At 40.4% G+C, this 22,077-nt stretch overlaps 2 protein-coding genes across 6 annotated transcripts in view; one reads left to right on the top strand and one right to left on the bottom strand.

The window, feature by feature from the left end:
• Positions 1-7,226, bottom strand: part of MKKS (McKusick-Kaufman syndrome) — a 29,164-nt gene extending 21,938 nt beyond the window's left edge. Inside the window, exons 1-2 of one of the 4 annotated variants that reach the window (XM_027621543.1) lie at positions 6,853-7,226; positions 6,357-6,624 (exon numbers count right to left, since the gene is read on the bottom strand). The gene's annotated coding sequence lies outside the window, so the exon portion shown is untranslated. Of the gene's footprint in view, positions 1-4,741; positions 4,877-6,356; positions 6,625-6,852 lie in introns of those variants that run through there. The other 3 variants (XM_027621547.1, XM_027621544.1, XM_027621546.1) reach the window with 3 other exon arrangements.
• Positions 7,227-7,348: 122 nt separating this feature from the next.
• The window catches only part of LOC113937357 (SLX4 interacting protein), a 193,028-nt gene continuing 178,299 nt past the window's right edge, over positions 7,349-22,077 (top strand). For both annotated transcript variants that reach the window (XM_027621549.2, XM_027621548.2), the window contains exon 1: positions 7,349-7,706. The gene's annotated coding sequence lies outside the window, so the exon portion shown is untranslated. The remainder of the gene's footprint in view (positions 7,707-22,077) is intronic.

The raw sequence follows: 22,077 nt of genomic DNA, 5'->3' as shown, positions 1-22,077 counted from the left end.
CAGAATGGGGAGAAACTTGCTATATCTCCACCTTAATAAAATACTGTAATCTTCTGAGTACCTATAAAGGCCAAGAAAGGAAAACACTGAGATATATTACTTCAGACCACAAATATTGTTTAAAGTCAAGGCATTACTGTATCTAAAGTAGCAACTTTCCCTCCCCCTTATTTGTATTACAGAAATTATTATCTCTTCAATTTCTACCACTAAAGCCTCTCACAGGCTTGTTGTACCTTGTTACATTCCAAGCTAAATGAAGGTTTCTAGGTGACAGAACTGGACAGTAAGGCAAAGGACAGAAGGCAATTAAGCTTCCTACAAAATCCTAAACAGCCTAGCTCTAGCTATCAGTTTACTCTTTCTATGTAGCATCATGTCAATTAAAATCATCAAGTTTTGTTACTGGCCATTACTAAATTAGGCCTACAACAACCTGGATACAGGAAATATTCTGTAAAAGGTTATCATTTTGCCTACTGGGCTTGCTGGGCGCCATCTGCTGGTCTTTTGGACACAGTGTAAGGTAGATTCTTCTCTCAGGTTTTCAGTACTGCTCTGCTAAAAGTATTTGAAAAATAGTAATTTTTATAGACTTCCACTGAATGTAATTTAAATGTGAAGAGGACAGGGCGCCTGGGTGGCTCAGATGGTTAAGCGTATGCCTTCGGCTCAGGTCATGATCCCAGGGTCCTGGGATCGAGTCCCACATCGGGCTCCCTGCTCCTTGGGAGCCTGCTTCTCCCTCTGCTTCTCTCTCTCTCTCTCCGTCTCTCATGAATAAATAAATAAAATCTTAAAAAAAAAAATAAATAAATGTGAAGAGGACATTAGACAGAATATTACACAATTAGCCCAGATCTTGTGACTGTGATTACGTGATGAAGTTTACTGAAGCTGTATAATGCCTTTTCTTTTATGACAATGTTGGCTTAGATATTCGAGAATTCTTCATTTCTGAACTCCAATCTCTGACGCTAAAAATATCCTCAGTTTTTAATACGGCAGTTCAAATGTTGGCATTTTTTGTGTACACATTAGAAGGACTGTGTACTGTCTTCATGCTTATTCAACTGACTGGTAGACTAGAAAGACCATCAGTTTCCTTTTTTCCCTTTTTCTATCTGTATCACCTAAAATAACACAGTTTTGCTGAATTTACATCTTGTAAAAACACACACATCAAATACAGTACTGTCGGCTCTTGATTAACTGCATGGATCATACCTGAGTTCTAAAGTTTCCATCTGCAAAATCCTACCACAGTTCCCTCCCCTCCCTCAAGGTCGGCTTGACCTACACCCAGTAGCTATAGTGCTGACAGCACAGCTGGTCAGGAGTAGTCAAGAACACAGTGAAGGTCAACATAGTTATGTATAAGTATTTTATGGTCTCTGCTACCTCTCCCATTACCGTGAATTCAATGTCTTTATGAATAAATAATATACTGAAAGCATCACAAGTTTTGTATGGGAACTTTACTAATTGTCGACAGTCCAAAATGTGAACAGTGAATGAGTGACTAGGGGCTAATGAGGACGAGAAAATCAGCTTACTGCAGGCTGTGCTTATCAGAAAGGTTGTAGTGTTGTTTTACAGAGTTTATACTTAAATGCATTCATGCATTCTAAGTATACTTAATTTAAGTATAAACTCTGTAAAACAACACTACAACCTTTCCATTCCCTTTCTGTTTTTACACCTGGCTGCCATTTGATGCTCAGGTTTATGGGGGAAGGGGAGTGGGTATCATGCTGAAAGCCAGCTTGTTCCAGATTAAATGTGCAGTTAATTGGCCTCTTAGTGCTATAGCAGTGACTATGTAGCCCTAGTTAGCTCTGAATCCCTAAAAAGGTGATTTCTATCTTCATCATTTTCAAGAGCTCTATTTTACTCTTCACCTCTGTTTCTGCAGCTAACCAAATGTCCAGAAGAAATTGTGGCTATTGGGTAGTAGCACCGGTAACTTCCTGTCTCACATGTGAAAACTGCTCCATCTCAGCTCTCATCTTAACCTCCTTCCCTGCTGTCTCTGCAGGGTTCTAACTCCACTCTCCTTCTCTTACATCTCCCACCTCCCACTTATAATGGGTCTTCTTCCTCCACAAAACCTGACCATTTTTCCCCATTGAAAAGAACCAAAACAAGTTTCCTAAAGCAACTGCCCTTTCCCAGTCTCCCTTCCAGCTACTATACAATCGGATTCCTTTCAAATAATGAATCTTTTCCTAGAGTCACTTCCCACTTCCATTTTCAAACTCAACTAATCTGCTTTTGTTCTACTCTCCATGGAAACTGCTCTGACTGTGAAGATCACCAATCTCTCCCCTTACTTGCTCTCTCAAGCATTTTGATGTGTTCCTGAAACTCCCTTAAGTATTTGGGACTCTCTGGTCTGTTCCTTGTCAGTCTCCTTTAATGGCCCCTCAGTTTCCATCCACCTATTCACCCTTATCAAAGATCTGTCCTTGGTCGTCTCTTCCTGTGTTCCTTCCCTGGGTGGTCTCATTCACATCCAAAGCTTCTGTTACAGCACATCCATTAATGACGGCTGCACCTTCAACCCACATATCCAACTGCCACTGTTCACCTCTACCTGTACCCACAAACAGTCTAAACTCATTTCATATACATATGAATCCTCTTTTATTCCCAAACTGCTGTTCTACCTCCATTAACTGTTTCAGTTAAAAAAAAAAAAAAAAAGCATTACCTACCAAGCCTTTCAAGTCTGGATATAGTGGTCTCTGCCCTTTTCCCTGTATGCCTCATCAAATCAGTACCCCAGCCCTGCCATTTGACATGACAATCTCAAATAACCTCTCCCCACAGTCACAGTCCAGACCCTCATCACTTCACATGACATCCTTGCTTACAATCCAGTGGCTCTCAAAGTGTGGTCCCCTTACCAGTAGCATTAGCATCATCAACTTATGAGAAATACAAATTCTTGGGCTGCCTCTGACCTACCAAGTCAGAAACTCTAAGGTGGGGTCCAGTAATCTGTGTTTTTCAAGTTAGAGAACCACTGCTCTAGTTTGCTCTTCACTAAATATACTCTACCCACTTAACAGCCATCTTGCAAAAAACCAAATCTGATTGTTTACGCTCTGCTTAGAAGCTGTTGTGATATTTTTGATTAGAAGGTGAAATCTAAATTTCTTAGTACAGCACAAGAGGCCCACCAGGATCTAGTTCCCGGTTACCAGTTTTCAGAAGGTAAAGCAGAGCAAATCATCTTAGTAAGAATGCACTGTTGTGTAGTGTGATTAAGGGGATGAACTGTGGAATCCTACTGCCTGAGCTTTCAATCTCCACCTCAGCACTTCACAACTAGCTGTGACTTTGGATGAGTCCCTTAACCTCATGCACTATGCCTCAGTTTCATCATCTGTAAAATGAGCGTAATAATGACTTCCATATCACAAGGTTGTTGTGAAGTTAGCACAGTACCTGGTTGTCTGGACTCAGTGATTATTAGCTATTACTCTTGTTTTGGTTATTTCAAAAGGAATAGAGCCAATCTAAAGTATAGCAAGAAGAGGAGAGGACTGGAATACCTGCCCAGACTAAGGGAAGTGGTCTCCATAAAGGAGGCCCGTTTCTCTGGGCAGTTTCAGTTAGTCTAGAAGTGAACAAAAATAACCCGATTCTCATGTAAGAGCTTGAGATCTCTAGGGTTATTTTGATTGTGGGGAGGGGGTGGATCTGTAATGATTCCAGGATGTTATAGGAGAGGTAAACTCCTACCAGTGAGAGCCAGGAAAGCTAATTGTGAAGGAAACAGGAAAACTCGGAGCAAAGCAGCAAAAACAGGGTGAGTGATTTATTTCTTTGATAACAGTTAATAGAGTCCTAGTGGGCTCTATTTTCAGAAATGTTGGTTACTTTTTTTTTAAAGATTTATTTATTTTTAGAGAGAGAGGGAGAGAGAGACAGCGAGCGTGGGGGGAGGGGTAGAGGGAGACAGAGTCTTAAGCAGACTCTGTGCTGGGCGCAGAGCCCGATGGGGAGCTCGATTTCATGACCCTGAGATCACAACCTGAGCCGAAACCAAGAGTCAGGCACTTAACCCACTGAGCCACCCAGGAGCCCCAGATACGTTTGTTACTTAACAGCAGAGGCTTTAAGTAATGATGGGAATCCAATTCTAACCACCAAAAATTAATTATAATTTTGGGCAAATCTCTTCTCTTCTGTCTCCAATTTAATAATTTGTAATATCAGCTATGTTATGAAGCTCACCACATATATACTTATGTATTTATTGCTTAGGACAGTGTCTAGTATGGGGGAAGCACTCAATATATGGCAACTATTACTATTGGAAGTATATTATATTTAATACAAATTAACAGAAATAGGCACCTCTGGAGATTCCTGTCTGACCAAAGCAATTGTGTATTATCATCTAATATTGGGTTATATAAAACTGAGGGATATTGTAAAGATAGATCCCAAAACAGTGTTTCTATCACTTACGGTTTATCAATTTTCACTTCAAATATGTTCGTTCTATCCAAATGTTTATACTTAGTGTCTATTAGCTGCTAGCGGGACATTAGGCTGGGTGGGGGCTGGGGTGGGTGTGGTGGGACAACTAAGATGAATAAGGCATGGTTCCTGTCCTCAAAGAGAATATAAGCTTAGAAGAAAAAGGCAAAATCCAAATAAAACATGATTAAATGCTGTATGCGACCAAAAAAACCCAAAAAACACTGTAGAGATTAAAAGTCCTTACCAAGTTGACTAATTTTTCAAAACTTCTGGACTTCTCAGTTTCTCCTCTATCTTCCTGTTAGTCTCCATCTATTTTTATGTATCCATCTTTAGTTATAGTAGGGAGTCAGTATGTATAAAAACCAGTAACAGCCACCCACTGTAACAGAAGGTAGCAGCCATTTGTTTTGTTTCTCCCTTATATTCTCAGTGCATAGCAAAAAGTGGAGCACCTTCCTCCCCTTGTCTTACACAGGGTGGCTCATTCTTGTGCTTCAGCTCTTAGTTCAGATGTCACCTACCCAGAGAGCCTTTCTCTGAGCACCCAGTCTAAAGTTTGTTCCCTCTCCCACACCCATTATTCCCTAACACATCCTACCATTACCTTCAAAGCCCTACTGTTGTGGTGAATGCTGTGATGTGCCACCTTGATCCCCTTTAAGAATGAAAGGCTTATTCCCCCAGCTCTTGGGACTGCTGAGACAGCCCTCAGTTGTCAGTCCCCTTCCAGGACTGACCTGGCTGAAAACAGCAGAGGTCTCACCGTCTTTTCAGGACAACAGCCATCCAACGACTGCCCATGTATAAAGGCCTGGCTCTTCCCTCCAACTTGGGACACCTCTGAGGGGACAAACCAACACCAGAGTTCCCTTGGGACTGCACTGCAGCTTAACTTTTTCTATCTGCCAATTCCTGCTTCCTTTATTCCTTGGTAAGATCCAAAAGAGTCCTTGCTAATAAATGTCCTGCCCACAAATCTCCTCCTTAAGAGTCCCCAACCTAGGATAATCTGGAAACATCTTGTTCATTATCAGTGTACTTGTTTATTGTTTCTTCTCCCATCACTAGAATGTAAGCTTCATGTGGTCAGGGACTGTATCTGTCTTGGTCACTGCTGTATCTGCTAACTCTGCACAGTGTCACAAAATATATATATGAATATAAATATAAATTGACAAGGTTAGTGAATGACTGAAACTGCCAGAATTGAGTGCCTCTGTAACAGCAACAGTATTTGGGCATGCTCCTATTCGGGGAAAAGATGAGTATGACCCAGGAGGTTTTCATCTCAAAAGGATTTCCATCCCCATAATGTCAAAAGTCCTGTGAGTCCTGCTTCTGCTTTCACACGGTGGGCACTAGCCATGCTGTACAATAGTTCTGACGTCCAGTTCCACGTCAGAAGGTGGCCCTCACCCCCCAGACAGACACAGGCATACAGTGCCCTCTCCCTGCGAAAGAGTAACTGACGAATCACAGGTTCCAGCTAGCAGGTGGCAGCGCAGGTGAAATCGGTGCTTTCACTGGAACACCTTTTCCATCTCCTCCACGGTGTGGCCGCGCAGATGGGAGAGGGAGGAGGGTCTACAGCGGGAACTGTACCCACACTATTGGAAAACCTCCTAGCCATCCACATTCCTTCCCTCAGCAAGCATCTACTGCCTATGGCTACGTTAAGGGTAGGTCTTTAGTTTTCTAAGGAGCCAGCCTCCTCCTTGTCCCCGCCCCCAAATATCCTTCAACGAAGACACCAGTGACCTTTCTGAGAGGGGGCAGGGGGCACCAACAAGCCCGCCTCCCTTCTCTTCGGCCAGGCAGAAAGCAGGTTTTTCTACCTGAGGTTCTAGCGCTCTCACCTGCCCACCAGCCGCTGAGTCTCCCTAGGCCGCCGCCACCAGCTAGCCCCATAGGCCGAGCCGCACGCAGCCGCCGCAGCCGGTCCTGCCAACCTGCGCTCGAAGCTTGGAGGCAGAGCATGCGCAGCGCTATGGTTGGCGCCGGCGCTGCTAAGAATCCGCTTTTCCGGGTTTTAGTGAGGTTCTCAGTCCGGAAAGGCTTTGCCGGAGACCCGTAAGAGCCGGGGGCGGAGCTTATTCAGCCTCAGTCTCAGCAAATGAGTTGAAACTAAAGAATTTAAATAACATCAAACGGACGTGTTAGGGCACAGTATCTGCCTTATGGCCCGCGCTTAAGAGCTATTATTGAATGAATGACAAGGTAGTCAACGGTTCCCCGCAGCACGCGGGCCTCCCAGATTTGACCAATCACAAGGCGCCTGATTTGTTGTTTGGCGCCAGTCCCCCGCCCTCTTTTACGTCTGCCTCCAAAACCAGGAAAAAAGGAATGGCTCACCCCTATGTCCCTGGATCGGGTTGGAAAGTGGACATGCTCAGTGAGAGCTGGTCCTGGTCGCTTTCAGAGGTTTTGCCCACAGCCTTTCCGATGGGGGCATTTGGGAAGGTCGGGAGTCCTCCAACTCTTTAGCTTCACAAAGTGGGTAATTTTGGCACTATCTCTCCATCCTGCTTCTTAGTTCGAGGACAAAATTTTTATTTTTCTGTAGCATTCAGAAGAATTATAAAGGAAGTTATATGTATCGCTATTTCAAAGTTTATCCAGCATTGTGAGAGCCACCTTTGCTTTCCGACTTTTTTATAACCTGATTCTTGCGCTAGTAATTTTCCGGTATCAAGGTGCTCTGAACCACAGAAACGTTGGGTTTTAGTTTTCTTTTCTCTCGATCGCCTCCGTCGTCTAGCACTATGGGTAACCGTGATTCGTTACCTGCCAATCATATTCGCGGCGTTCCTAGCGTCTGAATGGCCGCCTTGTCGCCATTTTTGTTTTGGGCCCTCCTTGAAAAATGGGCGGAGGTCATTTTTCTTTGGGGTAGATTTCTTGCGCTGTGCCGGCCCTTCACTCAGTGTTTCCCCGCCATCTTAAGTGCTGGTTTTGGCTTCAAGCCGACGGTGAGGCCGCTCAGATCATTTTGTGTTTGGGCGGCGGCAGCGTTTTCCCAACGCACGGGGAGACCCTGGGAAAGGGGAAGTAAGGTCGAAGCTTGAATCCCCAAAGCATCTGAAGGTGGGCTTGAGAGCCTGCTGTCTGTTTAGTCTGAGTCTCCTCAGCCAAGTATTACTCCACCAGTGACCGTGGACAGTAAAAAACTAATAAAAGCCCGAACCCAAACCCTGCCACCATCATAGGTAAGAACGTGGAACTCCTGACAGCCTAAGATGTTCCTTCACTTGAACTGAACTATTTGCCCATCTCTTTCCCAACCCCCCTTGGGTTTTTTTCTTTTGTTTTTTTTTTTAGCCTTTTCTGAATTCTTTTCCCCGTGCTTCCACCTTTTTTCATTGTTTTCAAAGTGCTAAAGAGTTGTTAGCATAAGCCTGCGGGAAACGGCATAAAAGTGGAAAGTATTGGTCTGGAGAATTTTTTGTTTTGGGGGAAAATGGAGTACAATGAATGGGCCAGGTATTTGCATCAAACTGTGGCTGCCCACAACCATTAATACACAGTCTCCTCTCAGACATTTTTAGGTTATGAGGTAGTATGGATTGTGTTGGTATATACTGCCTGGTCACTCATTTATTCATTGCATTTATTTGTATTTATTTATTTATTTTTAAAGATTTTATTTATTTATTTGACAGAAAGAGACACAGCGAGAGAGGGAACACAAGCAGGGGGAGTGGGAGAGAGAAAAGCAGGCTTCCTGCTGAGCAGGGAGCAAGATGAGGGGCTCAATCCCAGGCCCCCCCCCCCCCCCGCCCCCCATCATGGCCTGAGCCAAGGCAGAGGCTTCACCGATTGGGCTGCCCAGTCGCCCCTATTCATTGCATTTATTGAGTACCTAATGTATGCTAACCCGTAAGGATTCTGCAGTAAACCAAACCAAACCAAAAAAAAAAACAACCCCTTACTTTCTTGGAGTTTACATTCTGTCTGACCTCAACAGCTACTAGTTTGGGGCAGGTAACAGTATTCTGTGGTTCTTAGCACTGTTGGATTATGACAAGTATCTCCTTGCTTCTTCCTTGATCTCCTCACCTTCCTTTTTTTTTTTTTTTTTTTTCCCTGTACTAGGAAGAAGTTGTATTGAGACTTATTTTTTGGGTCCTAGATGCCACCATATTTGTAGGCCAGGTGGCTAATTTTATGACCAATATTCAAGTTACTTAGGTCGCTCAGAGTGCTGTCTACTGACCAGCATCACCTGGAAGCTTCTTAGAAACTTTAGTCTCAGGTCCCATCTCAAGATCCACTGAATCAGGATCTTTTCTAGGGAGTACACCTTAAAATTCAAGGAGCATTAATTCAGGACCTGAACTAAAGATACAGAATGCCTATTTTCAACCTGTGTTTCTTAAACAGTTCACAATATATTGTCAGTTTATTCCCTGTTTTACATGCGGTGGGCATATGACATGTTTTCCTGGGCTTTTTTTTTTCTTTTGTTTATTTATTTTTTTAAGAGACAGTGGGAGGGAGGGGCAGACGGAGAGATTGATCCCCAAGTCGGGCTCCACTGCTATGGAGCCTGAGATCATGACCTGAGCCGAAACCGAGAGTCTGTCACTTAACTGACTGAGCCACCCAGGTGCCCCTTTCTTGTGCTTTTCATCCATCAACTTGATGTCAAGATAACAATTTAGTGTTCTAAAAAATTGAGAATTTGTCAGTCTGGTATATTACTATATAACTGTTGTCACAGCAACACCTGTGTGCATATTTTCCCTCTGTGCAAATTTTTACTTTTAATTTATTACAAGTTGAATTCAAAAGCCTACATGTGTTCAGCAGTTCAATATTGACTTGGAAAACCTTGGGCCGTGCTTTACCAAAGTTTTTTCTGACATCTTGCTCTCTTCTGTCTTCCTCTAGTGAGAAATCTAATCATTTAAAAAAAAATATTCCAGGCCAGTATCTGCTGAGTTTTAGACCCTGTGGATGGAATTTAGGAACCAGTAAGGTGTTTGAGAGAACAGCAAATTACTTTTCTGTTTTTCACATGCTGTGTTTAGATTTTTTAAATCCCAGACAGATTTACTTAAAATAATTAGGAATTTGAAAGCATTGGAGAAAACTGGACTGGAAATGTAGTGAACCAGCTTCCCAGGAACCAGTCAGCTTGCCATTTATTTATTCTATGTGCTCAGTAAGTTGTCCAGCTTTTCTTGTTGTCCTTTTTCCACCTAATAATTTGGAAAAGAATGAAGGTTGTGTTGTTTTTTTGTTTAGCCTCATGTGAGTTTTTCAAAATGCAGCAAATACTGAAGTTTTGTGTAAGTATAATATGTATTGCTTTTGATTTTCACGTACTGTATCTTATATTGTGTGTGCCAGTAGAACACAGTGGGTAAGGAAGGAAACTTCAGAGCCATATTCCCTGGGTTCAAATCCTAGCTCCTCCACATACTAGCTGTGTGACCTTGAACAGATTACTTAACTCTGCTTCCATTTTTTCATCTGTAAGATAGGGTTGATATGAGGGTTAAATAAGTTAATAAAAGAAAAGTGCTTAAAACAATGCCTGGCGCTTGATCACAGCTATGTACATATTAATCGTTGTTTTTTGTTATAATTAAATCTTTGGGTTATTAGTTTTGTTCCTGAAAATCACTAAGGGAAAAGGTATTACAGTTCCATGACTTTGGGACATGTACCCGTTGGGAAGAGAGGCAGGTGGTCTAAATGTACTAGGAAGACAGATTTTTTTTTAAATGGTCTTTTTCTTTTTAAATAGCCTTATTGAGGAATATAGACATATCTTGCTTTATTGTGCTTTGCAGATTTATTTATTTATTTATTTTTTTAACATATTGAAGGTTCAGGGCAACCCTGCACTGAGCAAGTCTTTTGTTGCCATTTTCTAACAGCATTTGCTTGCTTCATGTCTCTGTGTTACATTTTGGTAATTCTCACAGTATTTCAAACTTTTTCATTATATTTGTTATGGTGCTCTGTGATCAGTGATTACAGCTTGCTGAAAGCTCAGGTGAAGGTTAACACTTTTTAGCAATAAGGTTTTTTTAATTAAGGTATATACATTTTTTTTTTTATACATCATGCCGGGCCACATTTAATAGACTATATAGTAAAACTTAAACATAATTTTTTTTAAGGAAGTAAAACTTTATTGACCACAGTTTACTAGTATTTACAATAAAGTAAACAGTATACAGTTGGATAACATTCTGACTACGTTACTGTTTTTCCTGGTTTCTGCTGAACCAGTAACTCAAATACTGAGAAGATTGAGACTACATGTCAGGAATAAGCTGGGGTAGGGACACCTGGGTAGCTCAGTGGTTAAGCATCTGCCCTGGGCTCAGGTCATGATCCTTCAGTCCCTCAGATCGGGCCCCACATCAGGCTCCCTGCTCAGCAGAGGAGTCTGCTTCTCCCTCTCCCTCTGCCCCTTCCCCAGCTGTGTGCGTTGTCTCTCTCTCTCACTCTCTCTTTCAAATAAATAAATAAAATCTAAAAAAAAAAAAAAAAGAATAAGTTGGGATAAAGAAAAAACATGCAGGCCAAGAATTCAGATTATAGAAGTCTGTCCACCCATTTATTCTAGCAGGTGCTAAATTGCCAGTATCTCTACCCATTTGATTATGATTAGGTTTCCATGAACAAAGTCTTAGCTATTCCATGAATCATGACCTTTTAGGCAGTATAGCACAGGGATTTCAACTTCTTGAAAAGGAATGGTTCACTAGAAGGAAGCTTAAAATGTCCATTTAAGTTTGTCCATTTAAGTTTTGCTTACCTAATGTCTAGTTTTGTCATTTGAGTGGGGAGGTTGTTGGTGGCGATAAAATTTTCCTTTCAGGGATCTTGCAAATAAACTTGCATTTATATGATTATAGATATGGGTATGTATTCTGATGTGGCTTATTTTAAATTGTCCAATTTAAATTGTTTACATAATATTTTAATTGTCCAATTAATTACAAAACTTGAAAAATTAGGGCTTCAGGAAAAATTTCAATTTAATTTTAAATTATTTCTTTTTTCAAAATTGTTTTATTTTTAAAGATTTTATTTATTTACTTAGCACAGAGGGAGAGGGAGAAGCAGATCTCCTACTGATCAGGGAGCCCGACGCAGGGCTCAATCCCAGGATCATGACCTGAGCCCAAGGCAAACGCTTACCTGACTGAGCCACCCAGGCACCCCTTAAGTGTTTTATTTCTTAAGTTACTGAAAATGATAGCATCCCAGAAACACGGGTTTACCCATTGTTATAAAATGCTTCCCATTCACTACACGTCGGTCCAGTACTTTTTCCACCACAAATTCTTCAGACTCTGCCTCTTTTACTTTTTTACTTTTTTCATTCTGTTTCTTTCCCATTTTTTGCAATGTAGTAGTCTTATTTGAGGCCATTTTTTTTTTATTGCAGACTTGCATAGCTATTATTCACCGCCTCTGAGCTGCTCCAGGTCCCTGGTCTTAAACATCGCTTTTATATGCACTGGAGAAGCAAAAATTCATGTGATTCACGTCATTGTGATAGTCACTTTATTGTGGTGGTGTGGAGCTGAACCAGGAATATCACCATGTTATTTCAGTAACTGTCGTATAGTAAACTGCACATATTTAAAGTTTGTAGTTTGTTGTGCTTGACATATATACAGGTAAAACCATCACCACAATCAAGGTACATTCCCCCAAATGAACATATCCGTATCTCCCAAATTTCCTTTTGCTGTTTTATAATCCCTCTTCCCTCTCTCTTCCAGGCAACCACTCATTTGCTCTCTGTCATGATAGATGTCACTGTAGATAAGTGCATTTCCCAGCTTATCTAAAAAGAATCTTACAGTACATGCTGTTTTTTGGTCGGAGTCCTGAGAGTCTGGTTTCTTTTCATGATTGAGAGCCTTCTTTGTTGGAAGTATCAGTAGTCATTTTTTTTAATCGCTAGGTAGTATTCTCTTGCTAGATGCCCTGTAATTTGTTTATACATTCACTGGTTGAAGGACTTTGAGGTTGTTCTTATTTTCACAGTACTCCTTTTCACTGCTTTGTTCTTCAGCTTATTTGCATTGGGAAAAAAGTCCAATTATTTGGTGTCCATGCCTTCTATGTACACTGAAACCAGGAGTTGACAGTGGTAAAATGGGTATGTATTGGGATTTTTTTTACCTTTGCCTTTGTTAGTTTATGGATTAATGTTTTCTGAGTGAAACATGTCATGGCTTTTTAAAAATGCAAAATGCATTCATTGACTTTTTAGTGGGCTGTAGCTCTTGATGTATACATGCCTAGTTATTTTGAGCTGTGTTAAATCTTTAAAGCCTACTATTTGTATATTACTTTTTGGAGGTTGAAAACAATAATGGATGCACACTAAGAAATCTACCCATCAGGCAACAAAGTAGAGATCTAAATGGAGAGTACTGCTCATTTAATGTTGGTGTAGGTACATTTCTAAAGTCTTGGCTTCTCTTATAGAAAAGCAGTGCCTCCTGGTTATTATGGTATTGACATTTTGTGCTTGAATATGTCAGAACTGGTAACTAAAATTGGATTTCACTTATGTTAGTTATAGGATAATATATAGAATATTGCTGTTATAATATCTTAGACATTTAAGTTTATGTGTGTCACTGTGTTGGTTCTCTAGTTAGAAAAGTTTGGATTTTTTGTTTTGCAATTAAAAAATTATTTTAAAATTTGCATATGCTAAAATTCATTCTTTTTGGTGTAGGCTTTCATGAATTTTGGCCAGTGCACTGAGTTTTGTAACCATGGTGTCAGTCAGAATGCAGGACAAGTTCATTATCTCCCCACTCCGCCCACCCCCTGCCAAAATTCCCTCCTGCTGCTCCCTTAGTACTAACACTCTCCCATCCCCAGCTTAGCAACCAAAGATCTGCACTCCATCTCTGTAGTTTTCATGAAAGTTGAGAGGATTAGATTTCAAGACAATTATGTTAATAATTATCAGAAGGTTTTTTTGTACTGTGAAGGTGACTGGAAGACAGTTATCAGAGTGGGGCTTGAGGCTTGCAGTAGGAAGTGAGTTGATTAGGTGCTGTTTGTGCCCTGCAATGTTGATAATGATTATGGTTAACAGAGACCAAGGAACTGATGTAGGAAAGATGTTAGAGATCGAAGCCAATGGCCAAGGTAGAATTCTTGAGACGTCTTTAGTGCAAAAAGGTGACTATTACAGCATGGGGACAGGACCTGTGGGCAGGAAGAGCTGCACTGGTGTCATGAGGAGTGGCCTCATTATATACTTTTAAGTTGGGAGGGGGTTAGGGATAGTGTAAGCCTCTCAGGTATTTTGGAAGCAGGGTTTTCAGGATTCTGAGGGGGCTAGCTATTGTTAGGTAAAGGTCATTTATTACTGTTTAGTAAAAACTCAGTCATGAGACCCTTCACATGTATATCAGTGGGTCATATGCTTGGGACTGCCAACGTGCATCTTGGGGCGTAGAGATAAAGGAAATTTCCAAAGGATTTTTTATATGTTAAAGGAGACTTATAGGGTCCTGGGACCTTATAAGTTCCCCCAATTAAGATTGCCAAAGTGGCAACATCAAGGCAGTTGAGTCTCTAGAGGAATGTCACTCTGCCTGTTTCAAGGACTTGTCAATGGCTGTAAGTAAAGGAAATTTAATAATTGTTCTTCTGCCTTTGTTTCCCACATCACCACCACTGATGTCTCAGTAAATATACCAAGTATTACCTATCAGATCTTATCTAGTTTTCACAGGACCTCTAGATAGACACTCATTATTATCCCACTTCATAGATAAGAAAATGGGAAACTTAGAGGAATTGAATAGCTTGTATGAGATCACTTGAAGAGGCAGGATTTGAACACATGTCTGTTTTACTAGAACCTGAAGGCTGTGACTGCCCCTGAGCAGGTACCTGTATCTGTTTCTGACAAAGTATTAAATAAAAATTAGACTTTTACTATTAGTGAAGCATCCCATGCCAGGATCAGTGAGGATTTTCTGTGTGCACAGCAGGAAGTGAGGGGGCCCAGATTTTGGGCCAATTGGCTGGATTAAGGACGAAGAGTGACTGAAAGGTAGGACCATTCCATGAAATTATTTTTGGTAGAGGATTTCAGAATTTGACCTACATTTGAAGACAAAAGGAAAAAAAGCCCTAATGTTTTTGTCACTTGCGTTATCCTCCTTCCACTGTTGGAGCTTCCCTGTTTGTTTTTTGTCTTGTTTTGTTTTCCTTTTTTACAAGCTTATTTTGGCATTCAAAATTACCATAGGAAGAATAGGAAAAACTGATTCTTTCTTACAATGATGGTGCCTTCTTAAGCTTTATCTAAGTTGTCAACAGCAAGATCTTTGCTCATTTGTTAGTTTTCCTTGGTATTTTTGTTAAAGTTTGTGATTCCTTCCTTGATATTGATTTTTGTTTTTTGTGGGGTTTTTTTTGTTAGATTGGGGCAGGGAATGAAATGATTTCTCATTCTTGAATTATGGTTGTTCCTTTAGGAGTCTTAGGGTCTTTATTGTTTTCTGTTTCTGCTCCCATAGTTAGCATAAGTTTTTTTTTTTAAGATGAAAAAAGGAAGTATAATAATTTTCTTGATAAAATTTGAAATCCAGCGATTAGAAACCTAAAGTTAATTTCTAGCCTTCGTAATCTGGAGTAGTTGCTTTGGCTTATGACACAGGCCAGCAAATCTAAAAGGAAGACAAATGTGAACTTCAGAATGCCTTGGATTTTCCCACAGAATAATCTAGAAGGTCACTGACTTTTTTTATTAGCATTTATCACTGCTTTCTATTTAAATGACAGGACAATCATGTGATAATGTTTAATCTACTTCCATTCCCTCCCAAAATTAATTTTCTTAAGGATCTCAGGATCTTTCCATCTCTATGAAAGACATTAATGCACACATATTCTTGGTGGGGTCATACTCTATCAAAGTCTTCTCTTTGTGAAAAGAATGACTGTTTTCAGGCCAGTGAAAGTGCACTCAAGAATGCAGAATAGAGGATGAGATATTATTTGTTAAGATTTATAATACACTTTAACTTCCCAGGCTACTTATGTAAATTATATGTTTCAGATATTTGGAAAATTGATCTTTTTGGAGATTGTCCTGAACTTCTTAAAATCAGGCAGTAAACTAAAAATTCTGCTGAACTTAGACTTCAACTGGGAGCTCTGACAGCAAGACTTTTTTTTCCCCAAAGATTTAATTAATTTGTTTTTTTGAGAGAGAGAGCAAGCAAGAGAAAACGAGGTGGGGGGGGCAGAGAGGAAGAAGCAGGCTCCCCACTGAGCAGGGAGCCTGATGTGGGGCTCCATACTAGGACCCTGGGATCATGACCTCTGAGCCAAAGGCAGACATTTAACCAACTGAGCCACCCAGGTACCTCTGATAGCAAGACTTTTTAACATTACACTTTAAACCCTGGGCACTGAGCTTATTGCTCCCTCTTGAAAGCAACTTTAGGCCTAGGAAAATAGTTTTTTATAAGATGCATATTTGCTTTGTGTGTGTGTGCGTGCATGTTCATGATGATCAGTAAAGCAAGTCTAGAAAAACTTCAGGATGTTCCCAGATTTAAAATTGAACGAATACAGAGGCTAATATCTTTTCCATTCAAATGAATGTTAGAATGTCTGTATTTTAAAAAAAAAAAAAAAATTACGCAGTGAAAAACTCACATTTATGGCCTACACTTCAGCAGTACCTCTGATCTGTTGCCCATTATTTTCAAGAGGAAACACTTTGATCTTCTGTTTACAAGTTTATGTGTATTACAACTCATTTAACTTAGGCTGCATGATACATTTAACTTAAGTGTTATTTATGTATTGAAATAGGTCCAGAGTGCTTTGACCTCTTTTTAAGAAAGCTTAATGTGGAATTTGAAATTTGGGGACAGTAAGGATTTATTAGATAAATAGGTATAAATTTAAAAAAAACAAAAGTCTGTAGCCCCTTATTTAGTACCATCAACAGCCTCAAGTCAGCAAACTTTTTTTTTTTTTTTTAAGATTTTATTTATTTATCTGACAGAGAGAAGAGAGTACAAGCAGGGGGAGTGGGAGGGAGAGGGAGAAGCAGGCTCCCGCTGAGCAGAGAGCCTGACGTGGGGCTTGATCCCAGGATGCTGGGATCATGAGCCTAAGGCAGATGCTTAACCGACTAAACCACCCAAGTCAGCAAACCTGTGCCGTGCTCCAGGTGTCAAAGAAGACAGGGATGGACCTTGTCCTCAAGACACATATAGTCAGAGGAGAGAGACTGAGGGCCGGAGTTACCTGTAATTCGTTGAGCATGGTGTGAGGTGCCCATGTGGCCCAGAGAAGAGAGTGATTCAGTCTGGAGATTTATAGAGGCCTCCAAACAGCAGGTGGTGCCTGAGATGGGTTTCGGAGGATAGCTCCCCTTAAGAAGGAGAGGACATTCTCTAGGACTGCCTGTATGGGTGATGGTGGGGAGAGCTGGAGCTGCATGTTCAAGGACAGATGGTGGAAGTGGCTGTGTGGGGGGCACCGAAGCTGCCAAGTTGCCTGAGCTGGGAGATGGAGGTGTGGGTGGAGGGCCTGTGAAGTGTGGGAGATCCCAGCCAACAGTTCTGATTGGAGGACTCCTGCTCAGTTACCTCCAGTTATGGCTTTGGGGATAGAGAAGTGCAAAGATGGAAACAGGAGGTACTTTAAAAGGCTCTGGTTGTGGGGAGCTTCAGGATAACCAGCTCTTTGGGGTCTGAGACTTTTGGCATCTCTAAGTAATGATTTTTCCTTCTCGTGGGAGGCAGATGGGTCTGTCTTTGACTTTCATCTGTTCAGTCCCAGATGATGGGCTGTGTGCCTGAAGTAAGACAAGAGAGCAGAGTGTGTGCTTTCCCCAGATTCCCTGGTAAATGGTCTTTCTGTATTTAGACTTATGCTTCTCAGCTTTTAAGAAAGAATGGTGAGAGACATACCCCTCACCTCCCCAAAGGAGGTAAGAGTTATGATTGGTTGTTGTGCAGTGGTTGTAAAGGCTTAAATAATAGAAGGGATCAGGAAATTCTTCCAACTCCACTCCCTACCACCTTACCAGATCTGCAGACTTGGCTAGGAGACAGGGGCATCTTGCTCTGGGTACTGCCTCTGCCTAGTTTTCTATTGGATTGTTTAATTTTGGACTGTTGTCCTTTGCTGGTTATGTCTTATAAATTTCTTCTCTGAATTTGTCAACCCCCCCATTTCTGAACAGAAGTTTTAATTTTTGTAAGCCTTTTATTTTGAAATAGAGATTCACCAGAAGTTGGCAAAAAAGGAGGGGGTGGTCCTGTGTACCTTTCACTCAGTTCCCCCCCCATTAGTAGTATCTTGCATGCTTATAGAGCAATTGTTAAAGCCAGAGAATTGACATTGGTACAATACATAGAGTTTATTACATTTAAGCAGTTTTACATGTATTTATTTAGTCCTGTGCCATTTTATCACATGTGTTTGTTCATGTAACCAACACCAACCACAATCAGGGTATGGAACTCCACTGCTGTCTGTTTACATAAAGCCACATACCCCTCCCCCATTCTTAATCTGTGGCAACCTTAATCTGTTATGCACTTCTATCATTTTCTTATTTCAAGAATGTTGTATAAGTGGAATCGTGCATTGTATAACCTTTTAAGATTGGCTTTTTTTCATTCAGCATAATTCCCTTGAGATCCCTCCAAGCTGTTACCTGTATCAACAGTTCATTACTTTTTTTTGCTGAGTAATACCCTATGGTATAGATATACCACCGTTTGTTTAACCATTCACCCATTGAAGGACATCTGGGTTGTTTCCAGTTTTGGGCTATTATGAATAAAGTTGCTGTGAACATTTGTATACAGATTTTTATGTGAGCCTAGGTTTTCATTTCTCTGGTATAAACTCCCAAGAGTGAAATTTTTGAGTCATATGTTAAGTGCATACTTAGTTTTATAAGAAATCTACCTCTCCTCCATTGTGGCTGTACCACTTTTACAGTGCTACCGGCAAAGAGAAATCCATTTTCCCTGTATCCTCATCAACATTTGGTGTTACCACTATTTTTTATTTGCCATTCTGGTAGATATGTAGTGATATCTCACTGGAGTTTTATTCGCATTTCTCTGATGGCTCATGATATTGAGCATATCATCTTTGGCGAGATGTCTGTTCATGTCTTTCACCCATTTTCTGACTGGATTGTATTTTTTTTATTGGTGAGTTTTGAGAGTTTTTTATATGTTCTAGTTATAACTTTTGTTGGATATGTGAATTGCAGATATTTTCATCCAGTCTGAGGGAAGTTTTAATTTTAATATGGCCAAATCTACCATTCTTTTTCTTTATGGTTTGCACTTTTTGTGTCCAGTTAAAAAACTCCTCCTTTACCCTGAGTTCTTGAAAACATTCTCTAAGAGGTTCTGTTTTTTTACATTTTAGTTTTTAGCCCATCTGTAATTGACTTTTGTGTGTTGTGTGAGATAGTGCTCCAATTTCATCTTTTTCCAAATGGATAAACAGTTGTTCAACCACAATTTATTGAATGCATAATCTCTTCATTTCCCACTGATGGGCAGTGCTGCTTCTGTCATCCATGTCCGTAAGTGTGGAGGTTTGTTTTCTAGTCTATGTGGTCTGTTCCTTTGGACTGTTTACCCCTTTGCCAGTACATATTATTTTATTTACTGTAGCATTATAGTTTTGCTATATCTGGTAAGACAACCCCTGTCCTTTGTTTTTCTTCTCTTCTCCTTTACAAGTATCTTAGACCTCTTTGCTCTCAGATTCCCTGTTCAGGATTGTGCTTAGAATTGCATTAAGTTACGGGGTGTTATACGCAAACAATGAATCATGGAACACTACATCAAAAACCAATGATGTAATGTATGGTGATTAGCATAACAAAATAAAAAAAAGAATTGCATTAAGTTAGAAGAGCAATTTGAGGAGGTCTTCCACATTTCCTATTAAATTTGTTCTTAGGGACACCTGGGTGGTTCAGTTGGTTAAGTGTCTGCCTTCATTCAGCTCAGTTCATGATCCCAGAGTCCTGGGAGGGAGTTCTGCATCCTACTCTTTGACCAGCAGGGAGCCTGCTTTCTTCCTCTGTCTGCCGCTCCCCCTGCTTGTGCTCTCTCTCTCTCTCTCTTTCTGATAAATAAATAAGTAAAATCTTTTAAAAAGATAAACTTATTCCTAGATATTTTATATTTGTCAATGCTAGTTTAAAAAATATTTTAAAATCGACATTTTCTACCTGTTTCAGAGAAATTGCTTTTAATGGTTTGTCATGAAGCATGTTTGCTGCATTTTTTTGTAGATGCTTTTTTATGATTAAGAAATTTCTTTTTTTAAGTTTGTTTATATACTTATTTATTTTTAATACTATAGTAATCTCTACACCCATTGTGGGGCTTGAACTCATGACCCCAAGATCAAGAGTTGGATGCTCTTCTGACCAAACCAGCCAGGTGCTCCACGATTAAGAAATTTCTTTTCTCAGATTTCTAATGTTCTTTATTTTTTTCCTACCTCTATTAAAATGACCATGTCTTTTTTTTCCTACTTTAATTTTTTAGTATGGTGATTTTTCTAGTGTTAAACCAACCTTGCACTCCTCTGATAAACCTCACTTGGTTCTGGTGTATTTTTTAAATGTTGTTAGATTCAGATTGTTTCTGTTTGTTTAGGTTTCTTGCCTCTATGTTCATGTATAGAATTGGCTGTGATTTTCCTTTCCTGTACTGCTCTTGTCTGGTTTTGCTATTTAGGGCTTCATATAATCAGTTGTTGGGGGCTGGGCAGGGTTCTCTCTTTTCTGGGGGGATTTGTAAACTGGTATTATTTGTTCCTTGAACTGCCGTTGGATTTTGGATAACAAATATTTTAAAATAGAAGAGACTTGAGAGTCCACCTTTGTAACATCCTCGTCCTACTGAGGCAGAAAGAATTAAATGCTGAGGCTCAAATCCAGAGGGCATGGTTCTCTGTACCATGACTCAGCTATTTCATCATTTCAGAAACCCTAAAGTTAAGGTAACAGCCATTTTATTACCTTCACACTGAAGTCCATGCAAATCCATGTAAGAGAGGCTTGGAAAATACCCCATTAACCCGACACACTTGGTCTCTAAGGTTGCTAGCCTTATCTGATTAGGTTGCAGAACCTAGCAGGGAAAGGGAGCCTTGGAAGACAGGCACCCTGACAGCTCAAGGAAAGCCCAGGAGAGCTGGTGGGAACCACACTGGTTCCACTGTTGAGTAGCGGCTCCCAAGGGCATTAATCTGTATATTGCCCAGTGGGATGATGGGTGATCACTTTCTTCTGAATATCAAAGAAATATTCACCATGTGGTATTTTTTATGAAAGTTGTAAAGATTCAATATGCTTTCTGGAATATTTCCCTAAAAACAGCAAAAATAAAATGGTTGGGTGCTCCCCTGCTCCTATTATCTGGAATATTTCTTAATCCAGCAGACATTTCTTGAGCAGCCTCTAGGGTCAAGCAGTGCTCTGAGGGCTGTTCACCTTTGAGAACCTGTTCCCACCAGGATGGATAAGAGTGCTTTTACCATATTTGGGAATTAGCAAACTGCTTCAGTTCACCAGTCAGTTCATTTCTAGCACTTGTCCCTAATGATGTAAGGAAGCAAAAGAAATGTATCTTCCTTATCTAGAATGACTTCAGCAGATTTGCAGGCTCAAGGTCTATCCAGTTGGCTATCCAGATGTGTTTTGGGCTTTATGTTGGTGGGCTTTATTTTTTGTTTATGAAGATGTGTGCCATGTCACATAGCACAATGGTATATTAAATTCATTCAGACTACATTTCCTCAGCTGTGGACTTCCTTCCTCTTCCATTAGCAGGAGAGAACCACCCACCACTCATGTAGCTCTATTTGAAATCTAACTCTGTTGGGATCTTGTGCCTTCGTGGTGGGAATGTGTGTGTTGTGGGGGAGGCGGGATGTGGAGGGAGGGAGGGTACACATACCTTGACAGTCCAGTTAACAATAGACCTTGGCAGTTCTGCAGTTGACAGATGGTCTTAGTTTGCCCTCAGCTGAGTTGAGAAGACTCTTCTCTCGCCCTTGACTCTCAGCTGTGAGACCCTGACCTGGTCTGACAAGTATACTCTTTAGGGGAATAGAGGGCAGGGTTGGGAGTAGATAGTTTGTGAGTTCTCTCTTAGCCCTAAAGTTGTGATTTTTTGAGCCTCCAGACATTGTGGAAACAAATGAAAAAATGATATACAATGAGAGGCAGAATGCCACATGATATTAAAAAATGGATTAAAAATAAGCAAAATGTAAAAATATCAAATAGGCAAAGTGAATTAAGAAAAAATACATGTGCAGAATGTATAATATAGTTCCTTTTCCCATGTGGCCTATTTTTACATTAGGGGACCATATTATGTAAAAATATATACTATTTGGTCCTAGATTCCTACAGATCATATTTTTGAGATTGGGCTTTGATGATACTTTTTGAAGAATCCAGTCCTTAAAAAATGCTGCTACTCTTGCTTTACTGATAGAAGTAAAAAGAAAAAAAAGTGAGTACTTGAAGAAAGAATATTGGAACCT

Source organism: Zalophus californianus, chromosome 8, assembly GCF_009762305.2.
Source record: "Zalophus californianus isolate mZalCal1 chromosome 8, mZalCal1.pri.v2, whole genome shotgun sequence".
In the NCBI taxonomy this organism is placed as follows: Eukaryota; Metazoa; Chordata; class Mammalia; order Carnivora; family Otariidae; genus Zalophus; species Zalophus californianus.
This window is presented reverse-complemented; position numbering and strand designations above follow the sequence as displayed.